Source organism: Dermacentor silvarum, chromosome 8, assembly GCF_013339745.2.
Source record: "Dermacentor silvarum isolate Dsil-2018 chromosome 8, BIME_Dsil_1.4, whole genome shotgun sequence".
Taxonomy (NCBI): Eukaryota; Metazoa; Arthropoda; class Arachnida; order Ixodida; family Ixodidae; genus Dermacentor; species Dermacentor silvarum.
The window spans coordinates 63339247-63361836 of NC_051161.1; the positions used below are offsets into that span (position 1 = coordinate 63339247).

The 22590-nt window shown below is 44.2% G+C and overlaps 1 long non-coding RNA gene across 1 annotated transcript in view; it reads right to left on the minus strand.

Moving 5' to 3' along the window:
• The window catches only part of LOC119462164 (uncharacterized), a 34526-nt gene extending 18067 nt beyond the window's left edge, over window positions 1-16459 (minus strand). Inside the window, exons 1-2 of the long non-coding RNA XR_007468367.1 lie at window positions 16229-16459; window positions 2694-2840 (exon numbers count right to left, since the gene is read on the minus strand). This is a non-coding gene — a long non-coding RNA (uncharacterized LOC119462164). The remainder of the gene's footprint in view (window positions 1-2693; window positions 2841-16228) is intronic.
• Between the last annotated feature and the right edge of the window lie 6131 nt (window positions 16460-22590).

Consider the following 22590-nt stretch of genomic DNA (forward strand, 5'->3'; position numbering starts at 1 on the left):
GACGTCTTTCGTAGGCTAGGTTCTGCCTCACCGATGTCAAATCTTATGACTTATTATTGCTGACTAGTGGTGGGCGAATAACAACTTTCTCAAATGCGAATCAAATACAAATAGTAAGTATCAAATATCGACTCGAATAACGAATCGATAACGAATAGTCAGACACTGCAGGAAGCTATTTTTCGGTATAATTGTACCGCGCCTGTACTGAATAATGCAAAAAAGACAGCTATATCAAAGGCGAATTATCAGTATTTAATAGAATATCCCTCATCTGTCATTAAAAACTGCACGAATAGCATTTCAACAACTTTAGAGCTTGGTTGCAAACTAGTTCTCCAAAAAAGAATGGCCGCTGTATTACTAGCTTTCCAATAACGCTAAATAAATGGTAGCCGATAAATACAGCAAACTGTTAACAAAGAGAAGAAAAGAAAACTGCTGAAAGACTGGTGTGCCGTAGACTCGTGTAAAAGGGCTCATTGTAAAGAAATCAACGCAGGTTGTAGCTTCACAAATAAAAATGCTAAATGACTAGACTGCCAGAAACGCTAAACGGAGGGACCACAAGCAAAAATCGCAGGTAGTCATGCTGGCTTCCACCGCAATACCGAAAACAAAGCTTGCATTACCCATATTTATTTCTGCAGTTCTGCGATAATTTCTACCATTGTCTCACTTCCGGTGATTCGCAATACTTTGTTTAGCAGAGTGAGGACACTAAACCAGACGGTAACATTGGGTAGTTGCGAAGATGTATTTGGCCAATCTCGATTATTTCACGCGTGTATAAGGCGTTCGAGAGCGAGCGTAAGAGAATCAAAGCCGATCGCTTTCTTCCCCACTTCAACACCTCGCGTCGTGCACTGTGTCATGCTATGCACGTCGTTATTGCGTGGAGGAGAGTATACGTAGCGTTGTATATGTATAGTTGCAAAACGTCCACTGGCGCCACCATTACAAGTCATTTAGGCCTAGCGCGAACACGGGCGTTGTATTTTTGTTACTTGCTTCAACGATATTCGCATCTCTCACACGAAAGCAAACTCTGAGCACAGAAAGTGTAAAAACGTCAGCATGTTGTGAGTCTTTCCGTGCGCTCATTGTGTCGACCCAAATCGGCTGCAGTCGACGAATATTCCCCATCAATACTAGTCGTCTTCGTTGTGCTTGTCACAGCGGCCGCCGACGCGCTGGTGCGCCTCGTGGCCCCCGTTGACCTTCCAGGGATGGAGACTGCATGGAGAGCGTCGGCTTTGTGAGAAAAGAAACAGTGTAACGATACTTTTATCTCCATTCTATATTCATCATTTGACCTCAGCTCGCTGTCCGTCGAGCAGCTTGTCGAGCTGACCGCTCTTACGTATAGCGATGTAATTAAACATTTTGTTATTCGTTACGCCGTCTCGTCTCTGCCTGGGGCCCTCGCCCCTGCTGGTCAAGCTCCTGACCACTGGGCCACGGCTACTCCTAGGGTCTCGAGAGCCCCTTTGCAACTGTGGTGGCTGTCTTCTCATCCGTCGAGTATTGTGACCGATCCCAGCGATAACCGCGGTGAGGTGGTGCTCGTACCAATCAATAAGGAGAAAATCTGAATGAGAAAATTGTTCCAAAAATCTGGCCCAATTAGGGCTCTTCTTTTTGCGTTAAATTTATCGCTACGTTAGAATACTCCGATAACGCGCGGAACAGCACAGAAAATAATCGCTGATTAACCACGTAACCTAACCTAACCTAATCTAACCAAACCAAACCCCAACCTAACCTGACCTCCACCAGTCGATCTACCCAAACGTCAAGTTTACATCTACTATACTAATAATTTCATATGGCGTCCAAAATATCAAACACGAAGGGAGGACGGTGAATCTTATACCGAGCCCGTAACACGTAAAGTAATTTAATAACACCCGTTCATACCATGTTCTCCCGTCAAGTTGATCGGTTAGACTAGGATCGCTATATCATGTATTTCAACGTGCATAAGTATATACTTCATCTTGTCTTTGTAAGATACTAAAAAATTTCCCGCAAAAGCAATCGTAGAATACACGACATATTCCAGTAAAAGCAGCAGGGAATACTCGTATATACACTTTATAGCAAACTGGCGTATACTTCATTGTCTTTCCGACACAGACCACAAGAGGCGAAATCCGAGGAGGCCAGATAAGTATAAATTATTCGCAACGAACTTGAAATTGCAATTACAAATCTGAATTTGAATTTGAATTGCAATACCGATACGCAGTGCTGCTACGTCCCCTGTGACATCACAGATTTAAAACTACTTTTTATTTATTTTTACTTTTTTTTACTTGGGCCGTTGTGTGACGCAGCAAAAATTATCGGAACTTCCTAATCAGTATCTGACTTTTTGCATACAATGTAGTTCAGTTTTACCTATGACAAATTAACTAGGCGAGAGCGGACGCCGTCAAAATCCATGACGTCATGATTAGCTGGTGCGGGAACTTCAAGGCAGTGTCGTCACCTGTCTTTCGCTTTTGACGTCTTTTCTGGCTCACCTATAGCCTCACATCACGGTAAGAGTGGCTTTTGGGGCATTGTAGTAGGGTAATTTACAACTCCCAAATATTTGTTTTCTATTTTTCGTGTAACTTTCAACCCAATCAATCAACCAATATATTATGAAGATGAGCAGCGAGAAGACCTCGACCCGGTTCCCTCACCGTCAACAGACGAGTATCCCTCGGTTATAGTTTCGGCGGTTTCACTGCTTTTATTGTCGTCCGCCCGCGCCGTCGATCCTACGGGAGCTCGTGGCGCTGGCGCCTGCGGTTCCGACCCATTGATGATGATCTGCTCGCGGTAGGCCCCTGTGCGGCGAAGGTTGGATGGCGGTCACGGCAGAAAAACACATCGTTAGAGAGAAGCGCCATCTATGAAGCAGATATTAATGACGGCGGCAGTAGCGACAGTGCCGACAGCGTAGTTGGCGCATGGACCACGTGTCGGCAAATGATACGAGGTGCTCTAAAGTTCTCCCCCCTTATTTCTGACGAGCTTGTCCTTTATGCAATAACCATTTCAGGAAACAAGTGCAAGTGGTCTGGTTTCAAACCAAGCTCACAAATGCTTTGACGGTAAACTTTATACGTAAAACATTGGTCAAACAAATAATGTCGCTAGAGCCAACATTTCGACAAGGGATTTCGTCAGGACAGCAACTGCTTTCCTTAGCAGCGGCTTTGTACACGCATCTTACTCTCCTAAACACTGCGCACTTCGAGTTCCGTTAGAGTAATCTGCGCAACAGATTATTACAGCGATGCGAACCCTGTGCCGTCGTTGTCGGACTTCGCTAAAAAGGGGCCACGTGACCTAGTGGGAGAGGAGAGGAAAATAAGAGCTCAACAGGGGGAAAGGGTTTGAAGTGACCCCTTTCCCCTGTGAGAATGCTATGAGAGGGCGCAGATGAAGAGAATTGGGAGGGGGGTTGACGTTAGTAGCGCCGTCCAATACTCGCGTTGGAGGGGGAGAGCGTGAGGCGCGCCAACCAATGGCGGTGTAGGAAAAAAGTAGGTCAACGGAGGAGTGGGGCGTGAGAGAAGTTAACGTTAGCGTCGGTTGTATATACGGAGCTTTGGTCTAGGACTCTTGTCTAGGACCGTCGTAGAAAAAGCGTTAGGAACGCGCTAGGAACGCCGTCACCCGTGGATATCCCCCGCAAGTAGCGCCGTTCACAGCTTCGCTGTTCGACCATCTTCACGAAGTGGAAGGGGCAGTGATTTTTTCCTTTTCCTCATACATTAAAAGGTGGGGGAGAGTGAGCTACGCGTACATAAACGCTGCTAAAAAAAGCAGTTGCTACCCTGACGAAGACAAGCCCAAACGTTGCCCGTGGCCTTCGAGATCACAACGGCGCACCTTTGCCGGTACGACCTCGGAGTCCACGCGCTGGCTCCAGCGCGACTCCTTGTCGGGCCACTGTTGATCGCTTGAAACCGTCATCTTCCTGTGAACTTCTGCCTTTTTTTTTTTTTTGCATTTATCCACAGTCCCTTAACATACGGCGGTGAATCGTGGGAGTGGACTTACATTACCTATCTTGAGTCGGCACGTCAAATTACAAAAATTTATAACAATGATTACGCACTTCGACCTATTTAGTCCTAGCAATCCATCGTTTCATAATACACGGGTATTGATATTTCATATACTACGTCCGCTAAAAACTATTGTAGTCACTAACAAGATAATGAAACAAAATCATCCCCTCCCCGCGTTCCCATTCCGCACATCATCCCATGCAGCCAAAAAATGTGGCCTCCTATAACTTTAACTTGCCTCCAATTCACAATGTATATCGGGACCGTCAAAAAAAAAAAACACCGCATATCCACGAAGTGAATGATGATGAGTGGGCGAAGCACCGGGAGATCATTCGGGTAATCGTGAATCCCCCGTACATTGCCCACTCGAACATGCAAATGAGTGACAACACATGTGTACAGTGTATACAATGTTGTTTTATTGGTCGTATATGATATTGAGGTGCGGACTTCGTTTTCCCTTCATTAAGACTGCCTTGTGATGAGTGCAGCAGCACGGCGACGCCGGCAAGCGGACCCATAGGCGGCGAGAGCGCGGGAAGCGGCGGCAAAATGCCGGAAGCGTTCTCTACCTGAGGCTGGTGGCGCCGATGCTCGGTTCAAGCGCGAGCTTCGCGAGCCCTCAGCTCCGGGTCCGCTTGCCGGGGTTGCCGTACTGCTGCAGCTTTGCGAGCACTCAGCTTCAGGTCCGCATGCCAGCGTCGCGGTGCTGCAGCATCTTTGCGAGCCCTCGACTCAACTTGCAGTTGAGCCGCCACTCTCCCCTTTTCATCCATAGCGAGCGCGCCGTTATCAGAAGCGAGCGTTATTATCCATGGCTGAAGAGAGAAAGAGATCGCGCGTCGGGAACGAAGGCCCTTGTGCACCGCAGCGCCCTTAGCGGACTCCATGCAAACCAGAGCTACGGACGACGGGCGACGACGAGGGGGGGGACAAGACTCGGCCCTAAGGTGCTTCGCTCCTAATACAAATTACCGGGGTTAAAGTTTGGAACTCTGTACCACTAAAACTAAATGAGACATATCATTTGAATATTCAAGCGAAAAAGTATTTTGTTATCCTTAACCCTACCACCATGATGTTGTCGTCATGTGTGTCCGTTCTCCGTAATGATACCCCAGATGTACCTCTCTCTCACAATGCAGTTTTGTTGCGTTATGAAAACAAAAAACGCATCTCTTTACTCACTCTTGGTACATTGCAGTCTAATGTTTTATGTTTTAATTCTTTTCGCTTCTTCTTTTGTCTTCAATCAAGATAAACAGAAGGAACTTCGAGCAAAATCTCTTCATGATCGCTATCAGTACTTGCGTGAACAATCGAACTTCTATCTTGTATACATTGCTAGCATCTGACTACGGGTCAAAACGGTTCTTGTGATTACATTGTACGCTCCTCGTTGAATAAAACTGAAATTAGTTCAATGCTGATAAAGTCACTAGCACACACACAAGCAAAAAGGGTCAATCAAGTGTCGACGCTAAAGAAGACAAGGTCGACGTACACGTTGGTTCAAGTGATTCGATGATTAAATGTTGATTACGTATACCTCTCTGTTCTGTCCATTTCTGTCTATTTTTCACGATCATTATTCACTCATTTCGTATCTTATTCGTATTGTATTTCACGAGCAATTACGTCAACCTCGTCTTCTTTAGCGCCAACACTCGGTAGACCCTTTATTTTCCTTCTTTTTTTTTTTTTACCAGGAAAACAGATGGGCCGATCCCGGAGATAGTACAGTCTATGTGGTACAATGCAGTTAAGTTTTAACTATATTGGGGCTAATTACGCCTGTGCCGTTAATTTTACCTACTCTGCGAACAATTCCCGCTTCTTGTGGGCGTAGCCGAAGCCGCCTTACAGACACCATTGCGTCGTGCGAACTCTGCTTAGTCCGGCCAAACGAACTCGCTCCATTTCGCAAAAGTGTGCTGTACGGCGGCTTTGCCTCAACAGGTCTATATTTGCGGCGGTGCACCCTTTACAGGTGTATACTACAATGCGGGTAATTTTACTATCGCTTCCTGTATCATTGAGAACTGCATTTCAATAGCTCTTGCGACTCGCTACGACGCTTTGGAGGCGTAAAAGGGCCGTTTTTTTGTTTTTGTTTTTTAAGTGGTTGCAAGATACCATGATTCCAGACACACCAAACCCGTGTGAAGTCAGCTAGGATCTTGTTTTTAAAGATACAGTAAAGGACTGTTCAAAGAATGCCTTAAACCGGAAAAACTGGTCTCGTGACAATTACGTCAAGGACAATGATGATGATAATTGTGACAATGACACGACAGCTGACACGCTGAAGATTCGTAATTCTGAAATGGTTGGGAACAAGTAGCGTTTTCTTTCACAGCGATTCCTATGTTTTTTGTTTGTTTTTTAAACATTATAACAATGAGCGTGGTGACGATATCTGCAACAGCATTATGAAAACTGGATTAAGTATCCATGCCAGCTATCGCTGTAAGCTTTTTTTTTTCCATGACGACGTTTTTTTTTTTTTTTTCGTGTTTCGAACCAAGCTCGAAAATGCTTTGACACTTCTATTATGATGGCGTTGGAAAGCTTAAGAGCTTTGAGTTTCTACCTTTAAGAGCGAGGTCGTAGGCTTGAGTCCCGGCGGAGGCGACGGTTGTATTACGATGTAGATGGAATGCAAATACTTTCGAGTATCGAGGTATGTGTACATCTTCAAAAGACCTAGGTGAAAAGAATTAACACCGGCCACTCATTTTCATGATGTCCCTCATTGTCCAGGTGCTGCTTTTGGACGGTAAACTCCAGTCTCTGTGACTATACTTACACAGTATTATCGCCTCAAAGTTCATGCGATTTCAATCACGTACCAAACTTACGCTGCTTCTTAGCTCCCAGGAAAGACTGTACCTCCGCCACTCTCCACATTCTTAAACTTTTCTGGACCAGTGATTCCTGTTGGAATCATAATTTCTTAAATATCTCGCATCGATAAAACCATTTTCATAAATTTCAGTGTTAGCCATGCTAATTATATAATTTATCGACTTTGTGCCGCAGATGAGCGTGGCTCTCTCTGAAATGTCCATGCATCGCATCACCCTGAGTTTTATTTTTGGAGCGTGCTGTCTACTGCATATCAACCTGCCTTGGGTGGCACGAAAGTAGTCTTTCAAATATTATGTGGCCAATATTTCACACCATTAAGATGGTGAATTAAGAAGTCTCAAGAATAACATGCTGCTCGCAACACACGAGTTTCTGGCAGTTGATGAAAAAACTTTGATTAATTGTCGAAATTTCCCGTGGGAATGCTTGCTTTAGTTTTCCCTGGCTTTGGTCGTCCAGATGCACGTAATATAAAATTTTCCATTTCATCTAAAAAATTCGGACGAGAAAGGGTTAACGGGGGAACACACTGATGTGCAGTCTTTAAATTGTGAAACGTAAAACGAGCTCCCAAATAGACTTCCGATCCCTTACAATCATCTTTTTGCTATTTCTCGCCCAGTTCGACTTTCCGGAAGATACCGTACAAGTTTTCTTTTTTTTCATACGTTGTACTCTTTTTTTATCTAGCGTATACGTCTAAAAATACTTATTTGTCCATCAAATATCTCAGCTGACATAACCATCTATATACGTTAGCAGTTGAAATGCAGACCAATAAGTGTCCAGCATACTTACCGTATTTTTCTGCATAAAGTGAGAAATTAGGACAAAATTAGGCAGCGCTATATCATCCAGTTCTCATTTATTCTATTCGTATGGAAACAGTTCAAGCTGATGAAAACTGCGACTAGTCAGGGACAAGTCAGTCTAACATGAATCCCAAAATCCTCGCATTCATTCGACAGTAGCGGCTCTCAGTCAGTGCTCCGACATTTAGAATATATTTCTCTTATTGCTTCGGTGAGACCACAACGGTGCCATTTACTTTGTGTAACAAGGTTGCATCTGTTAGACCCCTTATAATGTCTGGAAACTTGCGCTAATGTGGCCATCACTTTGAAACTCTACAAAATTATTGCACTTGCAGAATTTGATATACTTCCTTGCTCATAATCACATTCTTTATGGACACAAGCTTGCGCTTATAATAATTAGCATTACTTAATGTGCAATAACTTGTTAAAATTAACCTACATTCTAAGATAATTTAAATGCGCATGGCGGAGAGGTGGAGCGAGTAACACTCGGTGCACGGGGCAGAATGCCATTGATGCCTGTTTGCAACAACGAACCTTCATACCTACGGTTGAAAATATTAACTGATGCTGCTTTCACAAAGTATAATTAGGGCCATCAATCCCCTGCTAGTTTTTTTTTTTAAAGAACACCAGTACTAAGTGAATAATTGCGACAGTTTCGGTTCCACACGAACTATGGTTGTCTACAATGCCAAGCCAGCAGTGCATCACGAAGACATTCTAACGCCATAGCGTCAAGCGCGCCGTGTCGCAGAAAATCCGGTGTCGGCGTCGGCATCGTTGTCCGTGAGCTATAATTTCTGTATATATTTAGGTACATGTATGCCACGCCTTGCCATATGGCATGCGTTATATGCAGGTTATATTGCTACACCATTCTATCACTAAAACAAAAAACAAAAAAATTTGCTCATACAATGTCTTACATTCTTGACAAAGTTTTTCCTCGGAATTTTGAGAATGACAGCCCACAAACAAATGCCATGAAATAAAACACCGACGGCACATGCCTTTTATGTTAAGTCTTCTCAGACTGAAACATTAAAAGTGCGAAACAATAACAGAAACCTGAAAATGATGTAACCGTTATGGCGCGGATGTGCACTACCTCCGGGATCGGCCCACGCAAGAGGCCGCATTTCTACCAGAAAGCTCGCCTTCGTGCATAGCGTTCGCCGCCAGCGTTTCCCGGTAAACATTACGGTTACATAAGCTGAAGTTGCCTTGAAGCATGAGAAACAGTCAGGGATTTTAACACGAAAGTGTTTTATTCCGGGGTCCACCAAGACTTCACTGACGTATTTCCGTCACGGAAATACGTCATAGAACATAATACAAAGAAAGAAACCAGAAGAAAAAGTTCCACAAACATGCAAAATTTGGGAATCGAACCCACGACCTCTCGGTCCGCGACGATAGATCGCCGAGCGTTTAACCCATTGCGCCACAAACGCATTCGCAGAGAGCTACACAGACGCGCCTTATATATCTAACACTCCTCCGTGTACCCGCGCTCTTGCTCGGGGCGGTGCCGCCGCCTATGAGCAGAAAAGAGAAGTACTGCATTATGACACTAAAGCCCGGGATACATGGAGCGAACTTTCTCGACGAACTTCACGCGTCAAGTAACGACGCGGCGACACGACGCAGGATGTTTGCTGTGTTGCAATACATGCGGCGAACGCCGCCGCGCGTTGGCCGCCGTGTTGGCGGCGGTCCCGGCCGCCCGCTTCGAACTGAATTTGGCGTTGTCCTTGTAGAATTCACTTAGTTGGAAGCAAATGACTGCGTAAACGGCTTTCGCTTAGTCTCAGGCCGCTTCGACGACAGAGTATTATGGATAACCTTGAGTAGTTTTCGAGATCGCTTCTCGTTTCGAACGCGTCTAAGCCTAGCGAAAGAAATATCCGATGCCAACGCCATCTATCGGGGAAGTCGGGAGATAGGCATGACGACAGCATGTGGCCTCTGAGATCAGAAGATTTCTGTTGAAGGTTGTTGTAGAGAGCTTGCACTGCTTGTCTGTTTCCTCGCAGATCAGCGGATATGGGATGTACAAATACAACGCGATTCCTGAGAGATCATACTAGGAACTACTCAATCGGTGCAGAGACATGCAGACACGGCAACACCAACGCGATTGCAGACGACGCGAAAAGGCGCGCGCGCGCGAAACACCAGCATGCATTGCGACCGGAACTAGTGCCTCCTGATTGGCTGTCGTCCACCGCTGCGCGCTAGACGCTTCCGGCGGCGGCGTTCGCCCGACGAAAATGTTTGGACAGGCAGATCGGCTGCGGACGGCAAATTTCTTGACGCCGGCCGTCGGACGTTCGCCGCCCGACGAAGTTCTTCGCTCGGACGCCGGTTATTCGCTCCATGTATTCCGGCCTTAACGCGCACCGACAGTGAACGCTTCGGTGGTCTCAGTACTACGACGCCTCGATGCCAGCATTCGAAGGGACGCTGGCATCAAGAAGCACTACCAACGCCACCTAGGTGGCGTTCACCGTACTCAGCACAGCGGAGCGTGGCCTCCGCAATTAGCTCTGAAAATGTTTCTGAAGTTGATCGCGGAGGCTGCAATTACGACGCGCTGTACGCGCTGATTTGACTCGGTGACGATTCAGTTACGTGCTTTGTCTTGCGCGTTGTATTAGTGTGTCAGTTACGTGCTTCGTCTTTCGCGTTGTGCTAGCGTGTGCAGCGTAGTGCAGCTTCCATATGCACGACGGTTGCTCATGGTCATCGACGTTGGTAGTCGTGATGGAGGAGACGTGCCACCAGGCGTCAGCGTGGGTGCATCAACGCCTAAGGGCGCTTTAGCCACAAAACACCAATAGACATTATATATCAATGTGCAATAAACATTACACTACTTCTGTGAAGACACGTTTCACTTTCGTGTTCTATACCGATTCCTATATAAGAGGGATCAACCACATTTTTTTTAATGCCATCGCGTTCCACTTCGTGAAGCGTTTTTTTAACTTCCACAAGAAGTTAAAAATGTCTTCGTGATGCAGGGCTGGCGTGACATTTTCGACTCTTCATGTCTTACTTCACATGAAAGCCCTCGACATCAAAACTCCAGAAAATACACTGAGAGGCCTCAGAGTGCCCTAAATGATTTACCATGATAGCTTTTCAAATAATCCGTTTTGGTTTCGTTTTCCGGGAGTTGTGTGCGTGTTGTGACGTCATGACGCAGAAGCTGTTCACGTGTGAGCGGAACATGATGCGACGCGTTCCGGCACTCGCTCCGGCTTGCTCGGTCATCTGCTATGGTTTACACTGAGCGAGCCGAAGCAAGTGCCAAATCGTCGCGATGTTCCGCTCACACGTGACCATCTTCTGCGTCATGACGTCACGATACATACTACTCCAGGGGAAACTAAACCGAAACGTATTCGTAAACAAAGTTATCATGGTGAGTTATTTAGGGCACTTTGAGGCCTGCCAGTGCTCTTTCAGCTTCGAGGTCGAGGACCTTCCTTTAAAGGAAGAAATTAAAAGCCGAAAATTCCTGCCAGTACTCCTCAATACAGAATAAATTGGCCTTTCGGTTATCATACGAAGTCGCGCTCGCACTAAAACTGCACATTTAATAAAGCAATGCGGCCGACCGCAAAAGATTTCAGATTTTTTTCTTTCTTTCGCAGGAAGTGCGCCCACATTAAAATTTAAGGGCACATCTACAATTTTTTTCGCAAGTGTCCTAACGGCAATACTCATTACCAGGCTGCGTAGAAAAACTTCTGCCGCCAGACGAGCATTGCGTAGGCAAAGAGAATTACTGAGTCAGCTAGAGTCTTGTCACTCACATAAACTTCGTGTACACGGGAAATTCGAGCAAGTGACGGGACACTTCCATCGATTTACACAATTGCATTGCTTACTTCACGCGCTTAAGCGTACTACAATGCGCCGAATGCTTATTTTTTGTGTGTGTTCCGAATAATTGTGAATAGTGCTTTCCCAATAGAGTCAATTTCATTCTCTTTAAGGATTCTTGGTCGGTGTATTGCCAACAACCACGCATACCGAGGGGCTCAATACATGGACAAGTGACAAACATGTAAAGCAAACGCTAAGAAGGGGGAAAACAAGTTTAGTTTTTAATAGTCGTCGATGTTATCGGCAATCATCGAATTCAATCTATAGATTTAAGCTTAAGTTTCATTGTGACGATTCCATCCTTGAACCGATGCACCATTGCGATAACAATGTACTGAGGGCAGCATAAATAAATTAAGTGCCGATCACATTTAAAAGAATTATAGGCGATGTGATGAGAGGGGAGTGAGGGGATATTGGCTCCTGAAGCCACAACTCTCGGAAATCCCAGCGTATTTCAAGAAAGTTGACGACGCCTCTTTAAAAGTCGTTATCAACGGTATCTAACAGAATTTTTTTTTAACCTGTTCATTTAGACTATTCTCTCTTTGGCCACAATGTCTGTTGGTTTTAAATTCTTGTCATTGGGTAGAGTCTTGAAACAGTGACATTGTACAGAACGACCTTTCCTGGCCGGACGTGTTGCCGTCGCGACAAAAACTTAACTTTAGTGCATAATGATTGGAGAAGTTTGGCAAAGCCTTTTTTTTTTTTTTTTCGTCAAAAGACAAACTCACCAGTTCTGGCGTTGGTGACGAAGAACAACACAAGAAAGCCGATCATCAGGAGAAAAAAGGCTACTAAGATTAACCACAGCCACCTATACCTGCGCAAAGTACATACATGATCAGTAATGCTAGTCAGAACGCCTGAGTACTATCGCCAGGGTACTATCAATAGCAAACGTTTACATGCAAATTCAATCGCGGCTTGTATGGGCACAACCGCGCGTGATAATTCCACGCTCGCATATCTACTTTATTGGTGCTGCTGCCAGGGTGACCAGATGAAGTCGTAAAAAGAAGATAACTAGTTTAAAAAATGAAATTAAGAGTCATAACATGAACAAGCATAGCCCAGAACAAGCAGAATATTTCAACCATTTAATATGTTAGAATTAATGTCAAAATTCAGCGCGGCCGCTCACATAAATGAAAGAAAGAGGACAGGGTACGTTTATTGTCTGCTTCAGTGCTGAATCTTTTACGTGAATTCTTGCCAATAACTTGTGCACCACTCACTCTTCTAGTTGGTTTAGAATCATCGATAGTCTGGATGAAAAAAATATCTTCCTTCATAATATTTTTCGTTTATAGCTTGGTAGATGGCTGGACTTGCAAGTTTCAAATGGCCCATTGGCAATTTTTCAAGCTGCACTACCCTTCAAAGATATTTCGAGGTGCCACTAACAGCTCTCTTCCCCGCCTTAGCGATGTGCTTGAGGGAAAGCTCCCTTTCGCAAGTTAAAAATTCTTGGAGCGTGGAATAATTGTGAATTCTGCAAGGAAAATCCCTTAGGAAAGTGCTCGGAAGGGTTATACAGCCGTACATTATCATCAATGTATCCCAGTGTCCTGAGAGAACTATATATGTGACAGCGAGTTCACATTTTGTGGAAATGATGTGAGGTGCATGTTATGGGTAATGCGTAGCAAAAGCTTTACTTTTCTGGCTTAATCGTGAGCTTTCCGCATAATTACTACATACTCCTTCTCTCCCTATGTTCACGAGCTATGCGAAGTGCGTAGAGTGTTTGCCCTCAGCTCTCAGAGAACTGAAAAGTACAGCGACTTCATATTGTAACGAGATGACACTACGGTATAACACACTATACATATACAGTATATTCAGCACTGTATCTGACAGAACCCTCCGAATTCACATCTTACTCTTCTTCCTTCAGCTTGATGACGAAAAAGACGTCGAAAATTTTTGCCCATCACAATATTCGGTAAAAATAGCGAGAGAGAGAGAGAAAGAAAGTGGGGGGGGGGAGGGGGGGGGGCACAACATGTCTGATGTGCGTCTAAATGCTTCTAAGGACACACACATCTCACCCTCAATTTTCTGTGTGAAGTTTAACGTGTACACTTGTGCTAATTGAGGCGTTATACAATGGTTATATATTCTCCCAATATCCTGAAAGAATAAAATGTCACGCAGAGTTTAAATTTGCACAGAAATGGGCCTATATGTCACGAGTCAGTGCGGACAGCGTTTTACAATGTGCGGTTTAATTACAACCAGTTCAAATTCTCAACGAAATTGCTCGAAAGAAACAACTTCCCTAGAAAATGAGCTGTGATCCTGCAAGGTCGCACGAGTGTGCAATGTTTTCATTTTTCCTTTTTTTTTTCTTTTTTTTTTCTTTTTTTTAATGAAAACTGAGCAGTTGAGTGGCATAAGCATAAAAAGAAAACGACGCATCATCGGGTTATCACATTGTAATGGCTTGAATTCGGGGAACTGAGGTGTTGAAGCTAATGAATAACATATAGATTATTTTGCGCAGTTCCTGGTGAATACAGCGCAGCGCGATTTTAAAAAAAAAAACGCGAAACACAGAAGAAAGAAGCAAGGTGATCACGAATGGTCTACTTACCTTTCTGTTTTAGGTACAAAGTGAGTTGAAAAATAAAGTCTAACTTATAAAATATGGCACCGAATGCTTTCGCGAGTTTTCATGTTAGCATCTACTAGAAAGCGCGGCGTTTAGTTATGCGAGAACGCTGCTACGCAGTATGGAGAAATACGTATTTTATCAGAGGCAACTTAACGCAGCGGAATCCTGTGTGCGCTTCGTTCTCTCTCCAAGGTGTCACGTGACGTCTTCTATAAAATCGTACACTCTTATGGTGCGTTCGACTGGTTTATATCGCGCTCCAAATCTGTTTGCAGGAATGCGGAGCCCTCCCTCTCAAGAATGGAATCAGAGAAAAGCTGGCACAGCCGAACGGGCTAACTGCTCTCATAGAAATCGGAGTAGCCATGGACGCGATCGAGTTTCTGTCGGATCTCGGTTGCGCTCCCAGGTTGAAGGTGGGAAGGCCTCCGGGCGCTCTAAGCTGGAATGTGGCGCACTGAATGAACCAGGCGAATGTGTTCCTAGCGCTCGCTTTCGCCCAGCCCAATGTAAACCGCACCGCGAGAGCACTCTAGGACGCTCGAAAGCGACCAAGTCGGATGTAGCTCTAATCTCGTTCCACACAAAGTTCAACAAAGTGGAACATTCTTGCAATTACGTCTAACTTGGTTCACGGAACCTGTGTGGAACAAGATTAAGGTGTTCCGTTTACTTAGTGAAACTTGTGCGGCACAATGTTCAGAGTGGCATGCATGTAAAAGTGGTAAGAAGCTGCACCGAAGGAAGAACCTACGCTAGTTAAGAATATTCAGTCCGACATAGCTTTTACTTAAGAGGAACAATTTTGCAAATATGTTCCACTTGATTATAGCAATATATGTGGAATAAGAATTAAGGTGTAGCTGAGATGAGTGCACTGTATATAACAGAACAGCTTCGACATGTTAATGCGAGTTGACTACCACTGAGCACCTTAGAGGACTTGTGCAACGGGGCAACAAAGGTGCATACACGGCCAGAAGAAAAGGGTTGCAGTGACATTAAAGAGAAACGCTAGATCAATTTAGACTGATAAAGTAATAATTAAAAACTATATTTTCGTCCATTTCACTGTAAGAAGTTGATAGCTAGAGCAAAAAAAAAAAAAGCCGAACTTCATTTTTTTCTTTTTTTTTTAATTTTGCGTCGTAACCTCAGCGCCGTTGCGTCAGCGTGACGTCATGTATTTCAAAGCATTTTCCCGTGTTCAGGCTGCTGTTGCGCAGTAAATGTTCTCGAAAACCACTAAGGCGTCTCCATCGCATTATCACTGCGAGAGAGTATATAAACCTCAACCAAAGCCTGACGTCTCTTTGGATTGCCCTACGTGATTCATCGTATAAATAAGCCAAGCAATGCTTCATGATAAATGTTATTTGCGCACCACTTGAAACGAGGACTAAAAACGACAGACACAATCTTGCTAGAGCGAATGCACGTGTACAAGTCTGTACTGTAAATTACACATGCATATTTTGTTTTTCATGTTTCGTCACATGTATGTATAAAACCACTCGACTTCCTACCATTAAAATCAGTTGAAAGTTGGCAACTGTGTTTGTCGTTTCTAGTCCTCGTTTCAAGTGGTGTACAAATAACATTTATCATGAATTGTTACCAACTATGCCAAAGCAGTACCCTTCCCAGTAATGCTCTGTCGACTAAGATGCACCTCGCCATCTAACTGCTGCTTCCAGACGCAACTCTCTTCACAAGTTCTTTAGAAATTATCATATACCAAACTGATTGATTCATTGATTGATTCATTCATTCATTCATTCATTCATTCATTCATTACTGACGCCTAATGCTTCGACAAATTCGCGACCGAAAAGAATAGCCCCTTTATTTGCTCCACTCTCTTTATTATTCCCTTAAATGACTTTTCTGAAACACCTAGTAATATAAATGTGCGTATGGAGGACGTACGTACTACTCACCGACGTCGTCGTCGAAATAATTATGTCTGTGGTGGTGCACCTTGCCCTCGCGTTGCACGTACGAGTAGATTGGCCAGGAGCGAGGAATCGGTGCGTCTGCACGTGCGTGATGGTATTTCAAGTTCTCCAGTATTCAGTCTTCAAAGGGTTGTTATACATACGGTATTATTTTTTAGATATACATGCCGATTAGCACTGCAATTCGCCCATTAGTTCATGCCAGTTCAATACTCGTGCAGAACGAGCGCTGCCGCACTAAGTGGATTAGATGAATTCCAAGGCATGCTGGTATTGCGGGAAACGAAAGAACAGACATTCTGGGGCATGTAGCACAAAAGAGACTCTGTTACTTTTCTGCCCTATCAAGACAACAAACGCTACTTAGAGAAACTCCGCAATGAAAGTTTGGCAAACTGAATGGTAAAAACAAAATAAAAACAAGGTCCACCTAATCAAACCAAATCAACATTAGTAGAATGGCGCAGTCGCAGAAAAGAGAGACCCTTTGAGGTATAGTCTTGTGCCGGCTATGCATAGGACACATGCATCTCACCCATAACTTGTCCTTTTTGGGTCTGGACCATTACGTATGCACTTGAAACCGTGTGCAGCTACAAAGCATATATGATATCAAACCAGTCAAAAGCAGTCAGTGGCCGTTTCAATCATACCTCTTTATGGTACAGTAGCAGCACGCAATCATGTGTCCAAAGCGTTGCCGAACCAATGACACCAGTTGGCAAATAGTACCATGCTTCAGCAGACGCGATCAAACGATCGCCTTCCTCGCTCAGAACTTTTGGTTTTGATAAGTTCAATGTAATGGCTTGGTTTGACGCTTGGAATAAAGCAGATAAATTTTGCATGGCGAAATGTGATAACGGTTGTGAATGTGTAATGAATGTGCAGTCATGGGACGCAAGCTTCCGAATAGATTGCACACTGCCGCTCACTTTGCAAGATACGGCGCTACCAACATTTACATTTCATTTACTGTATAGCCTTAAAAGCCCGAAGGCATTACATAAGGCGGGGGCACTTAATAGAGGGTGGTAAAACTATGTTTGTAAAGGAAGTACACGGGATGAAAAAAGCGACCATAACAGAAGCAAAGCACAACACTTCAATCCCTTCGGGCACTGCATTCTATAGCATAGAGAGAGATTGCGACACTGAAAGTGTGATTATTATACAATTATATTAATTGGTGAAATACATATGTAGATATAGACCCTTGGGATATACTGGCACGAGAAATACACACCTTCCATGGCCTCCCGCTATATGCACTTCTTCTTCTACCTCTTTCAGTTCTTCAAGCACCTACGATGGGGCTCTGGCCTTGTTTCAGCTAAATTTTTCCAGGGGCTCTAGTTTCAGCATAGAAACTAGACAACTTACAAATGAACTATTTTCTATTGGACAAAGCGAACTAACTTGAGCACAAGGTTAATTAAAATGTGCAAGGCCACGACCGCGTGGCATTACCTGTAGTTTTCAATTTTTCCCAGCACTGTGCACTGGCTGTCCGGCGTGCCCGCGACCGGGCCGGTGGGCTATAGACCTGCCGGTCTCGACGTGGGACTAGCCGGGTGCGCGACGAGTTCGCGTCCTCGCCGGACTTCCAATAAAAGTTATTTCACTCACTCCCTCACTGGGCACGATGCAGTCGTGCGAGGTCATTTCTTCTCAAAAGCGTTCCCTATACAAGCATAATCGGAGACGCTGCATGGACTTGATGGACCATCGGTCTAGCGGATAGTAGATCCAACAACGGTAATCTTGCGGCGGCTGTTGTATACTTACTCAGGACAGTTAGGTGACACCTTTCGACATTTATAGGCGTTACCTCTGGGTCGATCCCAGAGACTGTGTAATCAAAACTGGACCGATCCCGCTCATAAAATAACTGTCAGCCCTTCCACTAGGGTGGAGATGGAAGACCAGCGAAGCTGGTGAGAATTATGTATTTCCAATTATGACAATTAAGATGTGATGGTGTATTTCTATTAAAGAATGAGAAATGTATATGATCCGGTAGCTTTCATTTATTTAGTGACCACAGGGATCATGGCCTTATGGTCGCTACGGTACACCGCCATAGGGTGTACGGCAAAGGTTGGCACGTTCTTCATAAAAATGTCGCCGTCTTGCGGTCGGGAGTCAGCGGTCGGGAGCCGGCGACGAGGCAAATCTTGCCTCGTCGCCGGCTCCCGGGCCCGCTGGACTGCGTACTCTTGTGTCTTGAGGTTGGAGCTGCGCAGAGCGGCGGCCCACTTCAACGCAAGAGCCTCCAGAGCTACTGCCATTTTCGCTGCTATATCAGGGCACTCCCACATGTGTGAGAGTGTCGCTCTAGTTGCCTGACATTGAGTTGTAGCTTGGGTGCCGGACAGGGTTTATACGTCATAAATGATGTTCGTATATAGTTCAGTGCAACCCTAAACGACAGTTACCAAGATGTCGACCGAAAGGCGCAATTTGTCTTTGCAAGAGGTGTAGAAGCATCAAGCGTTACGTTTCGATCGTCTCAGTTAATACACCCACACTGCCAGCTTTGCACGCGCTACCTTAAAGGGCCCATCACCAGGTCTGGGCATTTTGAGCTGACGAACGCACTGCATGCAATGTGCGCTAACGATCACGTCTGCTAAATATTACACCGCTACGCGCCGCGGAAAGAGCCGAAATTTCATTACCAAACGACGTTTGCTCTTCCATTCGTGGGCGCCGCGCCCAGCGGGAGAGTCGACGTCAATCGCGCAAGTGCGCTACGTACATCGTTGTACTGTGACGTCACTTTCAGTGACATGTGACTGAGAATTACTGAAGGCAACAGCCGTTATTTGTTTGATCTGCTGCTTCAACAGAGGAATTAAAGTTTAGAGAAATAATAAAAATTTGGAGCACGCTTAAGCTTCGCCTTTAAGAGTGGAACGCGATATCATTCAAAGATCCCTGACTGCTTCTCACGCTCCTCGGCAACTGCAGCTTATGTAACGGTAATGTTAACCGAGAAACAATGGCGGCAAACGATATGCACGAAGGCGAGCTTTTTGGTAGAAACGCGGCCTCTTGCGTGGGCCGATCGTTTCCGGAGATTGTGCACAGCAGCGCCAAAAAAAACTACATCATTTTCAGGTTTCTGTTATTGTTTCGAACTTTTAATACTTCCAGTCTGAGAAGACTTAACATAAAAGGCATGTGCTGTCGGTGTTTTGTTTCATGATATGTGTTTGTGGGCTGTCATACTCAAAATTCAGAGGAATAACTTTGTCGAGAATTTAAGACAAGGTATGAGCAACTTTAGTGATAGAATGGTGTGGCAATATAACCCGCGTATAGTACCGCATTTCATATAGCAACGCGTGGCATATACATATACCTAAATATATACGGAAATATTTGCTCACGGGAACTCCGCCGACGCCGGATTATCTGCGACACGCTATCGCGTTAAAACCTGCAAACCGAATGTCTGCGTGTCATTATTTTACGTCGTCCGTGGCAAGAGAGATGTACTTCCGTTTCGCCTGCTCGCGCGCGCGCAGAGAGCGAAACTATGTCAGTTTCTGCCGTGTTCCAGCGGGCGATCATGCTATGTGATCCGCTGATCAGGCGTTCTCGTGCACAGCGCACAATCGTGTGCTGCGCGAGTAGTAGGAACATTTATTGTAAAGAATAGGACGAGCGGTCTTCAGGTGGGTCGGGACCTCTATTCTGGAGAAAAAAAATTAATAAATTTTTCTTCACCATGTTCTGCTCTCTAACGCGAAATTAAAATAGAGCTCATGCAATGAAGAAAATTTTTTTTTCTGATGAATTATCTTGGGTATGTCTCTCGAGATAACGGTAATAGCCATGATTTTTTTTTTTTCATGGAAATCGGTAATGGTCGAGTCCCATCTCTGGTACTTGTGACATGGAATGACCCTATTACAAGAGTTTGGCAAATATCAAGCTTTTTAATACGAGCAGAATACAAATAGTATCGAATATCAAATAGACAAACGCAGACGCATAGATTTACAGCAGAAAAATTTATTCTGTATAATTCTACACCCCGCTTGTACCGACTAGTAAAAAAGAGACAGAAACCACCAGGGACATTTAGGATTGGTTTTAATGACATCGCCAATTGTCATTTTAAAAACTGCACGAATAACTTCTCAATGTCTTTAGAGAATGGTTGCAAACAATCTTTCTAAGAATGAATGGTTTTAAAAAAGACAGAAGTTGTAGAAAAAGAAAATAAAAAGCTGCTGAAGGACTTGTGCGCCTTGAATACATGTACAATAGCCCGGTTTTGGGGAAAAGAAAATCACTGGTAGTTAATCTGCTACATAACTAGACTGCATGAAACACTAAATGACAAATTACAAGGAAAAATAACAGGCTGTAATGTAGCCTTCCACCGCGAAACCAAAAACAAAGCTTGCATTACCCATTAGTTTTTGCATTGCTTCGAAAAATTGTCATCGCTTCAGTTCTGATAATTTCCGATGCTTTGTTTAGCAGACAGAGAACAGTAAGAAGTCTTTAACAGTTGGTTGTTGCAAAATATTTTACTAGTTTTACATATTCCAAAATGCCAAACAGTTTGCTTTCCAATATGAATACGAATAGTTGGTGTGCAACATTCGATTCGTATTCCAATATTCGCCCTTTCCTATTTATTACGCATCCCCTGCTTGAGCAGCGAGGATTGTCTTTCGTGCCTTTCATGTTTGTTTTAAATTGAAGTGTTGCAAATCATTACTGAACCCTCATTTTACACCTTATTTTTGTGCGCCCCACAAGGTCCATAGTTCTTTCTCTGGTGTCCTCGATGTACAAGGCACCTTGTTTATATTTGGGGAGAATTAGAGGCACGGTATGCATAATGCGTAGGGCAACATTCCAAATAGGTGGATTAACAATGCCATATGCCATTGATTACGTATGTATAAGCACTCCAAGACTTGGACTGCTGCCCTGGCATAATTACAACTACAACTAAGGTCAAATTTGGCAACCATAGGGGGAACGCTACGGCAAGTACATGTGCAATGTTAAGTGCATATTTATCTAACGCAGTTTTTGCAAAAGAAGATTCTTAAGCAAGTATTCAAAACTGTCAGGCTGCCGTTATCAGCTATATATATATATATATATATAGTGATACGGCAGCGTGAATAACTTCCTAAGCAGCGTGACAACGTGACAATTTTGAATACTTCCTTAAGCATCTTTTTTTGCAAAAACTGTTCAAAATATTTGTTTTTCACTGGATTTTACAATGGGCCAAGCGTATTTAGAAGGATGAGAAGCACAACTTCTCAGTTATCTTCGATTTATTTGCTCAACAGTGTCAGTCGGTGGACCCACCTATGTCAAGGGCTGCTGAGGTTCAGACAATGTAGAAAAAATGTTGTTGTTGTTCAAGAATTGCATTTTACAATATATGTATACCGTATTTTCTGGTCTATAAGTCGCACCCCCCTCAAAACAGCAGTCTTTCCGAAAAAAAAAAAACATAAGTCGCACCGGTGAATAAGACGCACCTGTTCATTCGGTAAGCAATTAAACAAAAAAACTGCTGTGAATGCAGCTCACGCGCAAGCGTGTGGGTGCCATTCCTATATAATTGCGATAGCAATGATATGGACACTCCAGGTGCATTTCTGCCGTCGTGGTCGCCACGATGTTCTGTGTAAAGGCCAAGGGCGATAACATCATCCCTGCGCACCGTATGGCTGTATGTGTTTGTGAATGCATGCGACGGTGAGTTGCAATCACGCACAAGTGAGGAAAGCGGGAAGGCAATGCGGTAGGGAGGGGGGGCTTGTGCACTGGTAGCAACTGCGTAGTTTGTGCACCGGCGAGTGTCGTATCTTGAAAGCGATCTGCAGATGCGACGACTTCGGAGTCAGTCGACTCGCGGTCAGCCTGCCGCCACTTGCATTGCTGATCCGTCCTTCTTGCACAGCACTCGGCAACTCAATCACAAGAACCTCCCTACCTCCGTATAGCCCGCACACAAACTGTAGCAAGTGCCAGAGGAGATCAACCCAGCACGCTTCACAATGCCATAGCATCCAATATAATTTTGATGGCAGTTTTTACCGAAAAAGAAATATGTATATAGGTCGCACCGTTCTACAAGACGCACCAACAAAAACTTCAGAAAAAAAAATGCTATTTATGCACCGGAAAGTACGTGTGTGTGTGTGTACGGTGTGTTTGTGTGTGTATATATATATAAATAAATCATAAGAAGCCAACAGTGACACCAAGGACAACATATGGAAATTACTTGTACTTAGTAATTGAATTAAAGAAATGATAAATTAATGAAAATGAAAATGGATGAAAAAGCAACT